This window comes from Lepeophtheirus salmonis, chromosome 5, assembly GCF_016086655.4.
Source record: "Lepeophtheirus salmonis chromosome 5, UVic_Lsal_1.4, whole genome shotgun sequence".
NCBI lineage: Eukaryota > Metazoa > Arthropoda > Copepoda > Siphonostomatoida > Caligidae > Lepeophtheirus > Lepeophtheirus salmonis.
In genome coordinates, this window is record NC_052135.2 from 62,473,101 (window position 1) to 62,491,632 (window position 18,532).

An 18,532-nucleotide genomic window follows, 5' to 3' on the forward strand; every position below is an offset into this window, starting at 1 on the left:
CTAACTAAAATACCGCATATTAAAGAAAGGTCTTTAAAACTGGTGGCGTTTTGCAGGGGTAGATAAAAGGGACGGGGGAAAACTGATATTAAGAAAGATTTTGAATATTTTTTGTGTAATTAATTTATAAAAAACAGGCGGCATATTTAAATAAAAAAATCACCAATATTTAAATCCTTGAAGGGTTAATTAATTTTTTCAAATCCAAGGCTGATTCTTGGAGAAAAAAAAATTCTCAAATATTTTTTTGTAAAATAACCACTCTTTAGAGAATATAAAATACAAATGGTGGACTTGGTCCCTAACAGACAGCATATCAGCTGTCAGTAGTATTCTTCAGAGAGTGAGGGGGGAGCAGGGAGGGTCATCAATCATGATCCAGCTGCTTCTGCAGAACAAATATAAATAAAAAAACATGATAAAATTGGTTACTCATGGATCTTGTATCAGTAAATATATTGGTCCTCTGAAAAAGCTGAATATCAATAATTTTCGGTGAAGTCATCACAATGATGGATGATTCATATCGATCAAAGAGTCCCTGAAGTTTATGAACTCCCTTCTGCTTCGTGATCCCGGCTTATTATAATTTATTAGCTTAACATTTACGAGACTCATTATTTTCAATTCAAACTGGTTAACTTTTTGATCACTTTGATCCCAGTCTAAGATCACTGTAGGTATCCTTCCTTTATATTAACTAATATTTTCTTCTAAGACAATATATTGCGTCTGCTGCAAAAATAAAAAAAAGTATTGAAAACGAGATATATGGTGTAAAATCCGTTAAAGGGTTAATCAAACTTAAAAAAACAGAAAAACACTTTGTAAGGCTATAACAAATAGAAGTATACACTTTATCTTTAATATCTTATTTACTAATTTGATATAATTTCTATTGCACACTTTGGGTTTAAATGTAATAATGTCTTATTTCTTGTTTATATTTGTTTTGGACATTTACAAGATTAATACTCATAGTCATCGAAAAATGTTTACCAAAAAAAAAAAAAAAAAAAAAAAAAAAAAAAAAAAAAAGGAAAGATTTGTACTGAAGTCTAAATTGGATAGAGGATATTATAACTAATTTTCTGTTTGTCTCTCACTTGTACATTTGATTGTTTTGAACTACACACATACGGGAATCAAATCAAATATACATACATATGTATATTTTATATACATGAGTTACAAACACGTTTTTTGATATATAATATCGTGTTTTGTATGTTATTGTGCTGTTGTTTTTGATGTTCATGTAGAATTTACGAAATTAAAAATATTATTTTGTTGAATATATATTTTCTATTTATGAATGATTAATGTTGAATGAACAAAAAAAAAAGAAAAAAAAGATTGAAGAAGGAAAGGGTAAAGCTCTTAATAATACAAATTTGATTTTGGTGGAAAATAGGTGTTATTTTTACCTCCTTTCAATATATAACATATATGTATTTCAAAGTTAGTAAATTTATGATATATTAATACAACAATAAAGTTTTTCATTATTGAAATATCAATTCCATAAGTATGATTTACGATTTTCCATGGTTTTAAATATCAATTCCATTTAAAAAAATAAAAATAAATAAGCTTTATTCAAAATATTGAGCTGAGTGAATAAGAGTTTTGAATTATATGTATATATTTTGTAATACAATGTATGGTGTGTATATACATATATATCCGACATAAGAAGAAAATTGTTTCTAGAATGAGTAATACAATCCGTTTCTAAGTCATTAAAATCGTCTCCATTATTAGTTTTATAAATCTGTTTATTGTACATGTTTATTTATTTTTATAGACTTGAATATTTGAGTAAATCAAAATATACGTACATATATATTGTAAAGCCTGTTCCTTTTTTATACAAATTTATTTTGTAAGAGTTTTATTCTAATGAAACAATTTGCATACAATTCCAATTTATTAGATTGACTCAATTATGAGCCTTAGAGCGAAGGGTGTAATAAGTAATATGTTATTGTTTTGAGATATTGAGGATTTAATGTAATTGTTTTTAAAAATTGGGATTCCATAAGCTTTGCTTCAGCAATTTCATGGAATATCACCAAATAGTACAAAATTCGCTAAGGCTCTTGATGGTGATGAATAGTGATCAAAATCGTGTGTATTTTGGGCATGTCAATAAAAAACTAAGCCGAAAATCAACATGGTAACCCTGAATACTTAAAGAAAATCTTGGAGGAAAACAGACAAATAATTACTCTGATGACTATCCTCAATTGTACTCTCAGTTATAACTCTGCAAAAATTTTGCAAGGTTACTTTCCGTTTTCGATTAACACAAACGAATGTTTGATCAGGTTTTGGATCTAACTAAATCGCTTTAGGAAAGGATTTTCATTACATAGAAGCTAAATAATAATGACAACAGCTAAAAAAAAAATCTTCAGATTAACAATGAAAAATACGGGTTATATAAACAATAGACACTTTTTACATCACTAGGGATAAGTAGAACCAATCCTTAGTTGTTACTTATCTTCTGAATTTTCACTCTTGGAGTAATTTTTTTTTTAATTTCAGTTTTTAATTATACTTAGTTAAAATGATATACAAAACTAAACAAAGTTCGTTTTGCTACATTTGTTTTTGCAAAAACCCTTTGTTATGTAACTACAATTCAAATATTTAAAAATCCGACTAAACGACACTTGTAGAATAAATTTTATAAAACGTTGAGTTCTTTAAGTAATATATTTATTTATTGTAATGGGGTTTCTTTTGCAATAGTGGTCTTCTTCAGTGAAAGACTTCAATGTAGAAAAAAATATATTGACTCTAGTAATGCAGCATCTACTGTAAATGAATTTAACACATAACCTATAAATGCCACTAGGAGTCACGATTTTTTGTTTTATTAAGGATTTTATATTAACGTATGAAAACGACACCTTTTTTAATATGTATTGATAATAGTCCTTCTCATAAACTATATTTATAATGCACCTTCTACATACATAAATGCAGAGTATACCTATAGAAAGGACTATAATAATGTTTCAACTGTACACATGTATACTACTATCTTGTTTCTTCTTTTTTTATCAAGTGACATTTATGATGGGGTTAATATTCAACTTTATGATATACGTACCATAAACATTTTGTACTTTTTTCGAAGGGAGAAAACTCTCCACCAAAAAAATGTGGACCATAAACCAGAGTCACAAAAAAACATACAAAAAGTGAGAAAGAAGTTTTTTAAGAATTGCAAATATGTATCTTATAATTTACGAGGTTTATTTTTTAAGAAATAGGCAGTGGAGAGAATGACGGCATTACCAACGTCGTAACTTTTTGACTAATGTTATAACTTATTTGATTACTTCTCCTTCTGTTATAACATCGTTATAAAAAAATGATCTTGGTTTGCCTTGGCCTTGTCAAAGACGAGATGGACGGAGTGAGGGAGATCCTTGAAATATTTCTCCAAGGAAAAGATGTTTCTTTATGGGGAATTTACTTCGGATCACTTGCACTCCGGTTAAATCCACATTTTGCATAGAAAAACTGCAGTAACTGTGAAACTATATTGAATTTATGATTATCATTATTGATTATTATTATTTAGTGCAGTGGTTCTCAAAATGAGATTTGCAATATCTTAGGCTACCCACAAGACGTTTCCATATATTTTTATGCGTGATTTATTCATATAAATAAGATATTTTCATAATTTTGTTTATTTAATATGCTAAATATCTTTAAATCGTTTGAGAGCCACTGATTGTTCAGTTAGATAGGTACCTGTGGAGCAACGAGTAATTTATAACTTATTCGAAAAAACGCGCCCATGGCTCCATACTAAAGAAACCCAGTGATATATGTTTCAATGAAATATACAATTCCTTTGACTCCATATGGATTAGAAAGCAAAAACCTAGGATATTAATTTCGGGAAAATATCTGATAATAGCCAAGATCATAACTAAATCATTGGCTACTCAAGGTAAATGTAGAGTAGTTTAATATCTTTTTGTGTTATTAGGGTCTTAAATAAAATAAAGATGCATAAATTTTAAATGTTTAAGTTCTTATATATATTTGTCAGTTGTCTCAATACACGGAAATAATTATTTGCTTGAAGAAACCATTTGCTACAAATTTATTGATTGTAAATATATATAAAAGAGCAGGGGAGGGGCATTGCAGCTTAGTGGACTTGCATGCAAGTTGGTAATTTCAATAAATTATCTTTGCCAATGTAATAAAACTCTTTCTTTTTTTTGTCTAAAAAGTGCAGATCTGAATGTAAAATGAAATAATAACAATTTGTGTAATACATATTGGGTCTGAGATATTATCTAGTAAGGATAGATCAAGTTTTGATAAATGGTAAAGGTTTATTGCCCTTATATCTGTTTGTCCTATCATGACATCAAGATATATGGCAAAAATCCATTATTTTCGTTAATTAAGAAAACAAGTGTTTTTATTCATACACAATTTGATTGTTTTTGCCTCTAAGATGGTCAACCTCCACAATGATGACGTCAAGTTAAAACGCCGTATGAGCATACACAAAGAAGACACAAACTAGATGTTTATCTAAATAATTAGGTAAATAAGAGCGGGTTTCATATATTTATCAATGAAAATAATATTACTAGTTAGGTCTTTATTGCTAAAAGAATGACCAATTTCTATGTACGAAATCTAGAAATATAAAGTGAGATAGTCTCTTGCCAAATTTCAGACTGAGCGGTTGGACCGATTATCCCGTATAACATTGGAAATATATCAACTGAATAAATAGTCAATTAGTAAAATATCAAAAAAAAACAAAAAAACCATGTATCTCAAAATATTGATAAGAGTATTGATGATCAAAGAGTCAATCTAGAACAAATGAGTATTCAGCAACTCTATCCATAAGTTTTTAGAAATTTATTCTTTCAGTATATTATGTTTCGTTGAATCTTCCAAGATGTTCATTGTTTTTGATTAACAAATCACTTACTATGTCCAATATTTTATCATTTTTAAGAATTTGAGTTACATCTAAAATAAAATTAAAATTTTCACTCTGGTTTTATGCAAAATAAATAACAAAATAAAACATTTCAAAGATAACTTTATTCTTAATTTTTGTTTTTAGTCTATTTGGTACATTGCCTCGTATTAAGATGTATATTTTCTGTTTAAAACCTCAAAACCCCCGGTTGAATCATTTTCAACGATAAATTTAAAATATTATTTTACATGTATACGGAGAAGTATATATAGACCTTTAACGTTAGATTACAAAGTACTTTTTTAATAATAAATTTTACTATATGGCTCTATCAGCCCACATTTACTCTTGAAAGTGAATATTTAGTAAAACTCCCGTTAATTATATATCGTAATATTCAACTTTTGAGAGACGTTTTTCTAATTATTAATGTTTATTTTTGTTTTGCTTTATTTGATGAAATGTCAAATATAACAATTTGTATTCTTTTTTCAAACTCATGATAAAAATAAACTGTACTTTTTAATGAATAATTTAAAACTGTTGTCATTATCTACATTAATTAATAGAGTGAATGCATATGTTTGAATAATTAAAGCTATAAAACCTAAAACGCATAATTTTCCTCATTAGTTATTTGAAATAGAGATATTTTGAATAAAATGAAACAGAATATTATTTGATGGGCTATATAAATGGGATATAAAATATGTAATCACATTATGTTTAGTTACACTTGTAGATTCCTTTATTTTATACTTGTGTATAAGTGCTCAATACAAAAATCACAATGTGTAAAGCTTGTGAATTATTTTCTTCGTTTTTTATTCTAATAATTCCTTTTTATTATATAAATAAGAGCACCTATAATTATCTTAGTATGTTTACAATTTACGAGAGTTTATATAACTTTTTTACAATTGAAATTTTCTGGACTTTGTTTACATGATTTTTAATAAAATTTGATTTTGAAAGTGATTTGAGCAAAAAACGTCAAGATTCTTTTGATTATTTATCTACTCTAACGATAAATATCAAAAAGGGAAACCATTTATTGTTTGATTATGGTTTATTAATTTAAGTATAATCGATTTTTAAAAGTCTACAAAAATAAGTATTATTTTTTTTAACATTGATTATGAATTCAATGGGATAAAATGTAATGGTAAAAAGTTATTCATTCGCCCTCAGATGCAAATATCACCACATGTAAGAACCACTAAGAGCAAGTTGAAGTTTGATACTGATTATATTTATACTTGAAACTCGGGGTAGCTAAACACTCTTCGGAAGTACTCTCCTTAGCATTTGAAGAAAAATAACGAGGAGTTTATATATATATATATATCTTTCTAATGTTACTGCACTTTAAACTAGAAAATATTTAAAAGAGCGGCAAAATTCATAGAAGTGTTTGCACTTACTAATTAGGAAAACTTCTCCTAATGAACTTTTTATGCTAGGTGTTACTGATGAATTAAAAATCTTTGTAAAATCGTTGTCTCCATTAAAAAGAAAAGTTAATTGTTAAAATATTTGATTGCCAGCAGGTAAACAAAAGGCAACTTTTCAGTAGATATATGGGCTTTATTCGTTCATCCATTTTACAAACCATAATTAATCTTTTATTTTGTATTAAAATATTTCTTCCGATAGCTGCCCTTCTGCCTCCTTTAACGGTTCCAAAATAAATGTTCCCAACTTTTCCCACAAATCCAAAATTCCTCAAATCTTTGTCCCAAGCCTTCTAAAATTCATTGTTTAAAGTAACATAGAGTTAAATGCTTTATTCACTGGCATCATATCAAAGGAAAAAGTTTAAACATTGATAAATTAAGAAAAACACAAGAATTCTAAACGAAGGAGCTACTCCTATGAACAAAAATAAAATATATGTTTAAATATGGACTAATTTTTGTATAATATAAAAAATTAGAACATCATAAAATGGGAATCCTAAATGTGTAGTACAGCTCCATGAATGATAATCCAATTTAGTAGTTAGCACTTTCGGCAAAATTGCTTTTAGCTAATAATTATCATATATCTAATTATGAATATTTTAGAGTGTTAACTTACAAGAAAAATCATTCCTTAAAATAATTTAATGTAAAAGAAAACGAAAAACATTTACATAGCTTTAGGCCAATTAAAAGTTCTTCTATTAATTTATATGTACACACTGGGGATTTATTTTATTAGCCATTATAATAACTGACTAACAAGTGTTAAAATTCCGTTCACGCCCAGTAAACAAGTAAAGAGCAAACTAAAAGCTAAAAATGAAGCTTATTGTGAATCAAAGACTCAAAATTCAAGTGATATTTAAAAATAATTGATTTATTCAGCTCATTTTCATATATATGGAACTTGTATAAGATAATTGTACAAGTTGCAAGTAAAAAAAATAATAAAGAATTTGGAGTACTTCTAATGAGGGTGATTTAAAATGGTAATGCACTTATGATCAGTATTGTTTTTTTTTTTTTTTTAGATCCTAATGGTATTAGATTAAAGATTTGAATATTTTATATTTGTAAGCCTTAATCTGGCAAAGAAATTTTAAACTGAAAGGTTTAATTATATTTTTGTAAATTCATTTCCACCAGATAATTTTAATTTTTAGAAATTATTTGCTGTCTAAGTAAAGCTTAAACAAAGTGTGTTCTTTTGGAATTAAGGTAATCCATTCATCATCGCCCAAGCTGTTGAGGATTAAATGATAAAATTTTGTGCAAAAGTGACGACATCTTCTTTTGCAGATCTTCGTTTTGCCCATGTACTCCCTAACAAAAACTCACAGCCTCTTTAGGGCTTCGAAAAATGTACTTCTGTAACGGCCTACATAGTAGAGGTACTGCATCTTGCGTTTACTTTGCAGAAAATTTGTGGTGCAGTTTGTGGGATATCATCGGATTTGTCACCCAACAGTGTAGTACTCTGACTTTCGATGAAGAACTTGACTTATAAGTCCCCTTAAATAGAAACTAAGGACTTCATGTATAACTTTTCCTTGCCGGCTCGATCTTTTACTCTTTCAATCGATCGAAAAAATCACTTGTCCTCTTTTTGATCGAATGACAAACCTGACTGTATCCTCACTTGTTCTCTACAGAAACCAACAATAAAGTCACGAAATCCTTGTGACTTACATAAATCGATAAAAAACTCCAGCTGCTCAGTGATTGTGATGTGGTCAAATTTGTAATTCCCATTCTATTGTAGGTATGAAATAGTAAATTTATATCACTGAAGATCTTCTTAAGCATTTGGGACTATAGAAATTTGTTTTGAATAATTTCTTGGGATAGTTCCAGCTATTAATAAAAATTTGCCTTCAAACTATTCTATAAACGACACAAATATCTTCAATACAGGCTCACGTAAATAAATTACTTTCTGTGATTCTAAGACATATTATGAAGGTCACGAGTTCACAGATATATAGCTCAAAAATACATTATTAGTATGTAAACAATTTTAATGGAACAATATGAAATGAATGGTTCATTTAGTAGTTGGTAATTATAATGCCTCATGTTGTAATTAAACAATGCACTTCAGACGAATCAATTACAACTTGAACCATTTGTTTATACAAGTTACAACTTAAACATAAAACATATATATATAAAATACATTTGTGTATGTACCTTCGAGCTACGTAGATTTCTATGAAAAAGTATAATGCATAATTTATTATTTGTATTTTTTTCTTGCATACAAACCCGAACTTTTTTAAATATTTACTATCATATGAATACCATGAAAATTTTGTAGCTTTTGTTTTATCTTGAATCAACTTTATTGTGAAAAAGAAATAAATAAGTTAAGAAAAATAATTAATTATATTATTGAATTATTCATTTCACATTTGTAAAAATACCAAATTTGTTTCTCGTTGTTTTTAACTAATATCATAGCTTATATTTAGACTACCAAAAAAAAAAAAACCTATTATGTTATTCTATCACGGATATATTCTCTGAATAATCCCGGAATAAGTACAAAAACTTTTACCAAGGTAAGCACGTATTACATATCTATTTCTATTCTAAATTCGGTTAGAAGTAACTTACATAACAATAATAAACATAAATATAACAAAAACATTTTTTTTTGCAAAAACACACGTTCCTCACTTCTCCAACGACTGACTGGTTTTCTAAAAAAAACGACTTTAGAATCTTTACTTTATAATAAAACCCCGCCCAACTCCGCTATTACTCCTACATACGGATTGTCACTCATTACAAAAAAAGGAGTTTTGTTACTGCACTTATAACTAGTCATCAAGATCTGGTGCATATTTTAGTTCTCCCTTTTTTTTGGAGTTAGCATGCAAAAGAGCTAATTTTCTTATCATGAGCTGTTGTCATTATTATTTAATTCCTGAGGAGGGATTTTTCTTTCCTACAACATTCAATTATATTCATAGCCTGACTGTGCTCATAAAAAAAACCCGGTAATTAACCTTGAAGATTTGTGAGAGAGTTTTAATTGTAAGTGATTGTTATATTCGGATTAAAATTGAGGATCGATATTGAAGTAATTGTAGCTTATATCTTCGTTTATTTCCTTTCCCCTCTTGTCACAGCTGTCTGTAGCTGGTCTAATAAAACGTCACGAAAGCTAAGCTGCTCTGCTCCAAAATATCCCTAAATTATCAGAGTTAATATGTGGCTTTTTTTTTGACATCCCCATAATTTTATCAAAACTAATAACTCACGAACACTCCCCCATTGTAACTCTCCGTCTTTTTATCAGCACCAGTTATTACTTTATACTTCGATGTTCCCTTCTCAAGAATTAAATTACAATAATTAGAGATGTCTAGGACATATTTTTTACACCTCTACTTCTTTATATAACTATTAAACAGCTAGTTTATATTCGTTTCCTTTAATCAAAAATATACTTACATACCTCCATATATTTGTACACATATTCAAATAATCAAATTTATCCACTCTCAACATATTCTTTTTTTACCATATATATAGGATTATTTGATTTCTGTCAATTGTGTAATATATATTTACTCATTAGATATATTCATAAATCAAGAAGAAAAAGAAAGAAAAAAAACTTCTTTATCCCGAATATTAAAAGTAATTTATATGGTATGCACAATATAAGAACGATTTTCAATGTCTCCCTTTACACATGTAGGGGAGACTCGGAAAAGTTGTAACAAACTGTGTTTGATTCAACTATCAGAATTAAGCTAAACTGAGATGCACTAAAATTTAACAACACATATAGGTAATTGCGTTTGAATACAATCTGTCAAAGTTTGCAGCTGTCTCCGTTACCAAGAACTGTTAAAAAACTTACATAATCGATTTGGATTTCAAAATTAAGATAACTAGTCTATTTTCTTTTGAGGAATAAATCAGACTAAAAATTATTAACTTTTAATGTACTAAGGAAAAATAATTTATAATCTTATATATATTAATTCACTCCTAAAAACCTCTCAAGATCTCATCCCCAGATAGCAAGTACACTTGTAGTAAAATAAATAGTATAACAATAAAGCATCTGAAGAAAATTGTAACACTGGTTCTAATGGATCCCTATGTAATGAGCTAACAATATCTCAAATGTCACCTCTATAAGTGAGTCTTAATAAAATATATCAAATGACCGCAAAGTATCAATAATTCAAACTATATAATTTACAATTAAGATAAAATAAAAACTGACTGAAGTATTAAAAAAATAATATTTCAAAACTAAAAAGCTGTTAAATGATGTTACCCCTTAAAGTTAGTACTTAGCCAATAATTCGAAGAAAGGATGACACAAATTGCAGATTTTATACAAAATAGTTTGTCTTACAGACATTACATCTAAAATTATAGTGTCAATTTTGCTACCATAAAATTTTCTAATTTTTGAGAAAAAGGGAATATTAAAAATGTACTTCTATCTCCCCTTCTGATATTTTCAAATTCGATTTTGCTATATTTATCATTCTTCTATATGATATTTTTTTATCTATTGTAATTTGTATGTTTCTTAACATTTTTGTAAGACTCTATCACTCACTACTTTAATAACCAACTCTACATAGATACTATCATTCCAATTTGAATAATTCTAGTTATTCATGATACATTTTATGATTTTTATGTAGTACATATATGTAATCAGTACATATATTACTCATCAATTATCAGGTAATTATTATATCAATACCAGCAAACTGTATTTTGCATGAAGTGATAAAAACTAATGTTACCATTTTTTTATTCCAATTCCAATTTTTTTAATTTCGTTCTTACACTTAAATACCGAAGCAATTACGTAAAATATAAAAATTAATACTATCGGAGGTAAAAAAAATGCGATACTCACAAAAAAACAAAGATAATTCATGTAAATATGAAAAACAAGTCTCAAATTTAAATTTTAGATTGTCGTAAAATCTTTTTTAAAGCCTTTAAAGGGTATCTTGAAGTTGACGGAAGGTATTAAATTTCTTCTCCTGCCAAAGTCAACGATACGAAACTTTAATGGAAAGAGCAGTATCTCTTGCTGCTGTAGCAAATTGCTCTCAGATCCTGAGGATGCAACACATAATTATTTCTTACTCTGTTAGTTATTAAGGCTTTACAGTTTAGATTGCTTTTTAGCTGTACATAGCTTCAGAGTTTTTTCCTCTTAACCAGCTTATATTTCTTCGTGCTCGAGGGAGCACGAAGAAATATACAAACCGGCCTTTGAAGCCACCCCAAATACACTTTGCGGTTTGCCTCACCACAGCCAACCGCCTCTTCTTTTGACAAAGCCTAGATCTTGACAAGGCGGAAGTTATTGTTCTTGCTTGATATTATGCTTCTTCGTTAATCTATGAGTCTTTTCAAATAATACATCAATTCGAATAATAATTAATAACGGAAATTATTCTGTTATCGAACCGCTATCGAGTTTGTTTCCTTTTCTTTGTCTTATTATATTGTCTATTTTTGGTTTCTGGTTCAATCATATCACATAAGTGCATTAAAATTTTGGGGAATTATTCGAAAAAAAGGTGAAGATACATTGCGTACATACTTATCAAAATTATTCATTTAGAATGATGCACTTCATTATTTATTTCAACTTGTAGTACAAGTTACAAATTCTAAAAAAAATTACTTTTAAATAATACCCTTTTACTTTTTAATTGTTAATAGGATCTTTTTTAAGTAACGACGTTAAATATGAAAGAATGATGCATTTCAATCATTATTTTTGTGAAATGAGTTGAAACAAATGTTTAACTAAATTTAGCTATTTTATATTCATTTATACATCAAACATATATTAATACGAGTAAATAGGTAAAACAAATAACAGTTATAATATGTTGCAAATTATTCTGGAAAAATCAATAAATTTGGTCAATATTTCTTTGAGGTACTAAATAAAATCTGATTTGGAAAGGTTAAAGTTTTTTTTTTGTTAAACATTAAACCTATTGTATTTCCGTCACTGTGGCTTATAAGAAATGAATTATTGAATATTTTGGAATTAAATTTTCTTGCCTTGAAGTAATTTGCCCCCGAACATTTTTTCTTCAACCTATTTACCTTAAGTTATTTTGCCTTTAGGATAATTTGATTTAAATAATAATAAATAATAATATAATTGTTCCCATGATTTCTATAAAAATGTTCAGAGTGCGACAGGGAAATTTTCTGCGATCAAGAAGATAAACCAAAACCTTAATAACTTATTTTTAGAAACGTATAATGAAGAATGTTATAAAAAAACTTTTAGCAATTAATCTGGGCGATAACTATTCAATTTGGCCATCTCCTCCCCCCCTCTATTACAGTCTCCACACGAGGTATGAACTTGGTGAATGAATACAATATAATCGGCGGACATATTAGCCCATTGCTTCTTGATGCTGCTCTTGAACTCTTACACGTTTCTATGTGATGTCCTTATAACCTTGCTCTCTAAGACTCTCCACTCACTGAAGTCGAGGAGATTAAGATAATGACTGGAAGAGGGCCAAAAGGTCTTTTACCAGATGCCAGCAAAGTAATCCTTGCAGAAGTTCTGTGTATTTGGCTGGGAGCATCGTCTTGGGTCCACAAATAGTCAGGATAGTTGCTAGCTTTCAGGTAGGGCAAGATTTTCCCACCTTAGAATCTTATAGTAGGCCTCAGCCCTAATTTTTCATTGGGATTGAAGAAAAAGGGATCCATTTTCTTCCCATCAGAGCCCACGACTTTCAAATACATTGTTTGAGCCGGATGTTTTGTCCTGAAGGTACCCTGAACTTCCTCAAGTGATGCTGCTACAAATCTGTCATTTCTGCAGTTCAAAATCGGGTTGACTGTGAAGATCTTCTTGTCTGAGAAGATCTTCATAGTCAACAGATGACTCTTAAAGTAATTAAGAACTTTTTTTTGCATCTCTCAAACCTCAAGGGCTTTTTCCTGTCCGTGAGGGGATGTTTTGGAGTCATGAAAAAGTTCTTAAGAGCAGGGTAATCATAGACTACTCTCCTGATAGTGATCTCGTCCACGTTGAATTCGTTAGTCAAGGGGTGCATTGATGCTGTTAGATCTTCTTTGATCTTGCCCTCCAGAGACTCGAAAAATGTTTAACCTCGCTTCAAATAGTTCCCTCCACTTTATGCCTTCCTTTTGACTCCTTCCCCATTCTCCTTGGCCACTCTGATGTTCTGGACTATCCTCACGGTCACGCTAACAATTTCTGAAATTCTTTTTTGGATCTACCTCCGCGTCGAGAAGATCCGAAACCCTTTGCCTTTTTGATTTTTGTTCTGTCATTTTTCGTCCTATTGTGATCAAATTAAAACAATGCGCAAGAAATACAACGCAACTTTGTTTGAGATGTCACCTGAAACCTTAATTACTGGAAAAAAATTATTTGTTGCACTCTGTACATAGTCTCAAAATTTCTATTGATCGATTATTTATGTTAAAAAAGACTCATGGATTCACAAACAAACCTAAAATGAGGAAAGAGCATAACACCATCCATAGTCAAACATAAAATTACCATTTGACGCGTTTTATAGTAATAAACATTACATATTTAGATTTAAAAAAATGAAAGAGAATACCAATTTCAACCAAAAATTAACAAAAGCGATGTAAAATTGATATAAGACAAAATGTCCAGAGTAAAATTAGTGAATAACAAAAGTACGTGGCACCTATTATTTTGATATCCCTGATTGTAATCAAATTAATGCTTAATAAATTTAGACAAAGGGTCCCGTTACATGCAAGTTCATCATATTAAATTTTTTCTTTCATTAAAAGTTTTTAAAGTAACCATATTTCTATAAAATAAGAGCTCTGCATTCATATTTAACAATGAGCCTGTGTAGCTAAAGCCCATACTAAAAAAGAACAGAAAGATGAAGTATGTTTTTTTCGTAATGCATTTGACGTTAGATGAGGGTTAAGAACAAACGTATGTACGCTCATCGCCTAATATTAAAAAAAAGGAGTACATATGTATATATATTTTGTTATAAATCCTTAGTAATTTTTACCGTAAGAGTTTTGTTGTTGTCGTTGGCAAACTGAACAATTTCTTTGTTTTATCTCAAGCTTTGATAATTATTATTCATTCTTGAGGATAGAAGATCTTATTATTCAGTAAGTATGGTTGATGATGATCACAAAAAACAGAAAGTAACACCGATTATTTGTTGAAAAATTATCTTTTAGATTTATAAAGCAAAGTTTATCTCTTAGTTTACACCTAATAACTCCAGGCTATGCCCGGTACTAAAGCTAATCTTGAAATATTACTTATTCTAACTTTCTTTATTTCTCTCTCACATTTAGATTTTTAACTTTTGAAATCGTTCCTGACTACGAGAACAGTTACAACCATTGATGGGTTGCATTTAGATTCAATTTGTTAAAAAAAAAAAACCTTGTATGATCTTTTAACGTTATAAAGCCATAAAGAACATTAATAAGGACGTGGTCTTAAGTTTTGATGAGTTTAGAAGTAAATGGACCTCCGAGTAAAGTGTTGGAACTAATGGTGTTTGGTCCAATCCAGTCTTAGGACCGTTCCTTATGACTGTCAGTACTAGAACTGATTAAAAAAGAAAGAAATAAAGTACTTAAAATGTTGTCATCAAGGGCATAACTTTAGAAAGTTTTAGGACAAGTATTCAGGACTGAACTGGATCAGACCAATACTGAATAGGACCGAAACAAGATTTAAGTGGATGGGACTGCAGTCTTTCATTCTAGATAAGGATCAACACGACACTATTTGGAACTCTCTCCGATATTCTCAACATAACCCATGGGCTGAAAAGTTTCCTTGCATCCCACATATATGACAATATTTTAAATAATTCTCCTCATTTTCAACTAGTACCAACCTTTGTCACATCACCTTCATATGATGAGTGGCTCAAAATAGAAAACATTATTTCCAAGGTCCAGGAAATGCTCACAGCGGAAAAGACACGCGCGGGATTATTCCACCTGAGACCTAAAGCTCCGTGTCCACCATGATTAAAATCACGAACTCCTTCTCATGTGGAGGCACAGCACTAGCCACTTAATAATTTTTAATGATAACGTTTAGATATAACATCCACTCAAGGAGCATTCTTTAGTAATGTAGACCTGCATCTCTATCTCTGATATTTTTTAATGGGAGCTTTACTTGTTATAAGCGTCTTTAAGGAGGGGGGGGGGAAGAAGAATGAAAATATGAAAGTAGTTGAACTAGATTAAAAAATATATAGAGCCAATTTTGAGGGATGAAAAAACGGGTTTTCTTTGTTAAGCCCTGGACATTTTAGCCAAAGTGCTATGCATGTAGATATCTATTATATATATTCATACACATATGTAAAATTGATATAAGGAAGAGAAAAATATTAAAAAATTGCCATTTTTGTTTAGCAACCTCTCTCCACTTAAAAATCATATATTACTATCTACATACATTAAAGAGAAATATTTCAAAAAGAATAGTTAATTCGTTAATGCATCGTTTGCAAAATGATGTGTATGTATGCAAAATAGCGATTCTGCCTTTGTACTTTAATAGACATATATACTTATATATACATAGAGAACAATTCTATTAATAATAAAATTATATATCATAAATATATGTTTTTCAGAATGACTTCATAAATTTTGAATAGAATTGGTATAATATATTATGTACAGTACCATTAACAGCAGACATAAACCAAAATCAGCAAAAAAATCCGCGTAAAAGTCGTGATATAAATTTATTTAGCAATACATACTCAGTTTTTAAAGTATGTGAATTAAAGAGTATAAATAGTATTAAAAAAACAATTATTTTTTTACAGCTCTAGAGAGAGTCTTAAACTGTCATGTTCACATACAAATACATAGATATACAATGTAGAGTGGAACTCATGCCCTAACTTTGTCCCAACAAGCTTAACCTTTTCTTCGTAATTTTATGGAAATCTAAATTAATAAATCAAACTTTGTCTATCTGTCTTTCTTTCTGTTTGAAAGTTTGTCTGTACAAAGTAATATTTATCGAAGAATTATGAATGAAATTATATTACATGTGCGTATCTAAGGCTTAGCTGGATAGAATTATAGAGTTTAAAGTACTCCCTTAACTATTTTCATTTATTTAGCCCAAAACGATCATGGGTCTTCATTACAGGTGTTCCTAACCCATCCGACTCCTTGAAAGCTTTATTAACATCGTAAACAGTTGAATTGGGCATTTTTGTTACTCATTAATTTTATTGGGTGTAGAACTGGGACGGAGACATACAACAATGTCGGCGGAGCGATCGTATATGGATGACATTTCAACGATTTTGTATGTTTCCTTCTACAAATTTGTCAGCTAAATCATATATTAACACATCGGTAAACTTAGATCTCAGGTTTGTCAAGATATTGAGGCCTCAATTGGTTCAGGATTTAAAACCCCTACCCTATATATTGTTTGTTGATATAGATTTATGTAGATTAAAAAAAAAATTTAGACAAAGTTGTTACTTGTAGGTTTTTTATGGGGTGGGAGGACAGCAAAAGTTGGGATCTTATTATAACATAAAACAATAGTGTAAAAATTGGAATTCTGTAGTAGTTCTCCACATTCAATCATAAAGATGAAAACTTGAACAACTTTGCCATACCGAATGCACATATTTAGTATTCTCTGAAGATCTTAGCCATCTGCTTGTTATGAGTAAAGTATGTTAGTTTTTGGAGTCCTGAATATTGTACTTCTTGATGTAAGCCCAAAGAAGCTTAATGACTCGCCTCTCAAAGCTTACTCACAAGGTTGGGAAGCCTATATGAGAGCTTCGTCGTCTGGGATACATTCGATTTTTTAGGAGTATTGCGTGAGAGTAAAAATAGTGTTTGTACTATTGTGGAGAGAGTAAAAAAGAGATCTGATCATTTCCTTGAGTGAAGACTTGTGGAACTCCATTTTGTGATTCGTGAAGGGAGACCATTTAATTATTGAGTAACTAAATGTCAGTGTACTCATGAAAAACGGTAATAAAACGAAATAAGGATTTCTGAGGTACTTATCTTCTATCTTTCTTAAAATAGTTTTTCTGTTCGAAGCCGTCTAATAACTCGAAAATGCCGAATACTACTTTGTGAACAAAAGCGAATTTCTTAGAAAATTAGAATGTACACATCATTCAACCTTCATATATGAAGTAAAAAAGAAAAACATATTGTATTGTATCTGTTGCTCAGAGACATTGAAGTAAAAATATAAATTATTAACATTTCTTATAATTTGTTTTTTGAGAAAAATATATAAATACATTATTTTTTTATTATTGTAGTTTAATCTAAATAAATGAATTTGGGGGAAAAAATTAAAAGAGACTTGTAAAGGTTTTTTACTTTAAAAAAAATGTTATCGGCAATGTGTTTGATATAAATAAGAATACATTTCAACAAAATTCCGTAATCATCTTTATTAGATCCATATATCGTACCAAAATAAATTAAACCTTGTCTGTCAAAATGTAGGAACTTGTTGGGGACTAGCTTCACCCTAATCTATATATGTACATTTATATTATTTTCTTTATAGTCATACTAGGATTATTATTAGGCTATTTCAAAGACTTTGCAACTCCTTTCTTCTTTGAATGTTTTATATAAATAAATATCTTGAGCTATGCTTTAAATACAAATTATATTCACAGTAGCCTAATCAGGAATGTATATTTAGTTTTTCTTAAGATAACAGTACATATCATTAAATAATGATGACATACTAAATTATAAGACATAGATTTAAAAATAACTTTTCTTTTAAAGAATCTAAGAACTTCCTACATGCAGATCATGACATCAATTTGAAGAACCCAGTCACTGACATACGTCAAAAGTGGCTGAGATACAATCTAGGAACAAAAAAAATCCTGGGAAGATCCTAAGGAGAAAATTTCTTATACGTCCCAAAAATAATTGTAGACCTCTTTTCATTTATTCTACCAATGTATAAAATTATACCGATCCTTAGGATGGCGGAGGAAGAAGTTTGGAGAAACTTTCATGT

General features: G+C 29.3%; 1 protein-coding gene and 1 long non-coding RNA gene across 2 annotated transcripts in view; both read right to left on the bottom strand.

Annotated features, from left to right (window-relative positions):
• Positions 1-18,532, bottom strand: part of LOC121117601 (neural cell adhesion molecule 2) — a 434,435-nt gene that overhangs the window by 88,683 nt on the left and 327,220 nt on the right. The gene's annotated exons all lie outside the window — the stretch shown is intronic.
• On the bottom strand, positions 14,248-15,073 carry LOC121118360 (uncharacterized). The gene is made up of 2 exons (XR_005864414.2): positions 14,517-15,073; positions 14,248-14,451 (listed from the first exon to the last, which is right to left on the bottom strand). It is a non-coding gene; the product is annotated as an uncharacterized lncRNA (long non-coding RNA).